This window comes from Harmonia axyridis, chromosome X (genome assembly GCF_914767665.1).
Source record: "Harmonia axyridis chromosome X, icHarAxyr1.1, whole genome shotgun sequence".
NCBI lineage: Eukaryota > Metazoa > Arthropoda > Insecta > Coleoptera > Coccinellidae > Harmonia > Harmonia axyridis.
The window spans coordinates 34,977,286-34,980,404 of record NC_059508.1 but is presented as its reverse complement, the minus strand read 5'-3'; positions in this window follow the sequence as shown (position 1 = coordinate 34,980,404).

Below are 3,119 nucleotides of genomic sequence, written 5' to 3'. Positions count from 1 at the left end.
TCAGATACTACCTATCGCCGAGGTCTGGACTTGGCGAGATATTACGACGTGAAATGTTCCGATACAACTTTTGAACCAGGATAGTTAGAGAGATGATTTCTTCTATGTTGTACGTTGATTGTGGAATGAAATACGGAAAATAACTCGCCATGACCGAGGTGATTACGATTTTTTTTTTTTTTCGAAAAAAATTTTCTGATCGTGGAATTTTCTCAAATTTGATTTGGTTGCCTCCTTATATGTTCTAGTAGCGATAATCAACAATCAGAATCAAAATCCATGGTCGGGTTTGATTTTTATAAGGAAAAATGTTCACGTCCTTTTTTACAACCCCGACTCATTGACGATGTTAGAACCGAGCCGGCGGTGTCAGATACGACCGATCGCCCCGGTCCCGATCGTCATTTACGTTGTGCATCGGTCTGCCCGAGATTACGTGGTGCATCGGTATGATCGAGTTTACGTGGTGCATCGGTAAGATCCAATTCACGTTCTGCATCGGTAAGATCCAATTCACGTTCTGCATCGGTAAGATCCAGTTCACGTGGTGCATCGGTAAGATGGAGATTACGTGGTGCATCGGTAAGATCGAGATTACGTGGTGCATCGGTAAGATCTACTTTACGTTCTGCATCGGTCTGCCCTTGTTTACGTGGTGCATCGGTAAGATCGAGATTACGTGAAGCATCGGTATGATCGAGTTTACGTTCTGCATCGGTCTGCCCGATATTACGTGGTGCATCGGTCTGCCCTAGTTTACGTGGTGCATCGGTTTGGACTTAGAGATATATTTTCGACGTGAAAATGTTCCGATACAACTTTTGAACCAGGATAGTTAGAGAGATGATTTTTTCTGGGATGTACGTGGATCGGGGAATGGATTGTGGGAAATAACTTGCCATGACCGAGGTGTCCTCGAATTTTTTTTTTTTTCGAAAAAAATTTTCTGATTGTGGAATTTTCTCAAATTTGATTTGGTTGCCTCCTAATGTGTTCTAAAAGAGTAAATCAGTAATCGGAATCGAAAAATATTTTTCGGATTTTTTTTTTTTTCGAAAAAAATTTTCTGATCGTGGAATTTCCTCAAATTCGATTTGGTTGCCTTCTAATGTGTTTTTAAAGCGTAAATCAGTAATCAGAATCAATATTCATTGTCGACTTTAATTTTTATAAGGAAAAATGTTCACGTCCTTAAACGCCTCCCCATCATCAGCCCGAGTCCAAGTCGATGTCAGTCCCGAGCGGACGGTGTCAGATACTACCTATCGCCGAGGTCTGGACTTGGCGAGATATTACGACGTGAAATGTTCCGATACAACTTTTGAACCAGGATAGTTAGAGAGATGATTTCTTCTATGTTGTACGTTGATTGTGGAATGAAATACGGAAAATAACTCGCCATGACCGAGGTGATTACGATTTTTTTTTTTTTTCGAAAAAAATTTTCTGATCGTGGAATTTTCTCAAATTTGATTTGGTTGCCTCCTTATATGTTCTAGTAGCGATAATCAACAATCAGAATCAAAATCCATGGTCGGGTTTGATTTTTATAAGGAAAAATGTTCACGTCCTTTTTTACAACCCCGACTCATTGACGATGTTAGAACCGAGCCGGCGGTGTCAGATACGACCGATCGCCCCGGTCCCGATCGTCATTTACGTTGTGCATCGGTCTGCCCGAGATTACGTGGTGCATCGGTATGATCGAGTTTACGTGGTGCATCGGTAAGATCCAATTCACGTTCTGCATCGGTAAGATCCAATTCACGTTCTGCATCGGTAAGATCCAGTTCACGTGGTGCATCGGTAAGATCGAGATTACGTGGTGCATCGGTAAGATCGAGTTTACGTGGTGCATCGGTAAGATCCAATTCACGTTCTGCATCGGTAAGATCCAGTTCACGTGGTGCATCGGTAAGATTGAGATTACGTGGTGCATCGGTAAGATCCAGTTCACGTGGTGCATCGGTAAGATGGAGATTACGTGGTGCATCGGTAAGATCGAGATTACGTGGTGCATCGGTAAGATCTGCTTTACGTTCTGCATCGGTCTGCCCTTGTTTACGTGGTGCATCGGTAAGATCGAGATTACGTGAAGCATCGGTATGATCGAGTTTACGTTCTGCATCGGTCTGCCCGATATTACGTGGTGCATCGGTCTGCCCTAGTTTACGTGGTGCATCGGTTTGGACTTAGAGATATATTTTCGACGTGAAAATGTTCCGATACAACTTTTGAACCAGGATAGTTAGAGAGATGATTTTTTCTGGGATGTACGTGGATCGGGGAATGGATTGTGGGAAATAACTTGCCATGACCGAGGTGTCCTCGAATTTTTTTTTTTTTCGAAAAAAATTTTCTGATTGTGGAATTTTCTCAAATTTGATTTGGTTGCCTCCTAATGTGTTCTAAAAGAGTAAATCAGTAATCGGAATCGAAAAATATTTTTCGGATTTTTTTTTTTTTCGAAAAAAATTTTCTGATCGTGGAATTTCCTCAAATTCGATTTGGTTGCCTTCTAATGTGTTTTTAAAGCGTAAATCAGTAATCAGAATCAATATTCATTGTCGACTTTAATTTTTATAAGGAAAAATGTTCACGTCCTTAAACGCCTCCCCATCATCAGCCCGAGTCCAAGTCGATGTCAGTCCCGAGCGGACGGTGTCAGATACTACCTATCGCCGAGGTCTGGACTTGGCGAGATATTACGACGTGAAATGTTCCGATACAACTTTTGAACCAGGATAGTTAGAGAGATGATTTCTTCTATGTTGTACGTTGATTGTGGAATGAAATACGGAAAATAACTCGCCATGACCGAGGTGATTACGATTTTTTTTTTTTTTCGAAAAAAATTTTCTGATCGTGGAATTTTCTCAAATTTGATTTGGTTGCCTCCTTATATGTTCTAGTAGCGATAATCAACAATCAGAATCAAAATCCATGGTCGGGTTTGATTTTTATAAGGAAAAATGTTCACGTCCTTTTTTACAACCCCGACTCATTGACGATGTTAGAACCGAGCCGGCGGTGTCAGATACGACCGATCGCCCCGGTCCCGATCGTCATTTACGTTGTGCATCGGTCTGCCCGAGATTACGTGGTGCATCGGTCTGGAC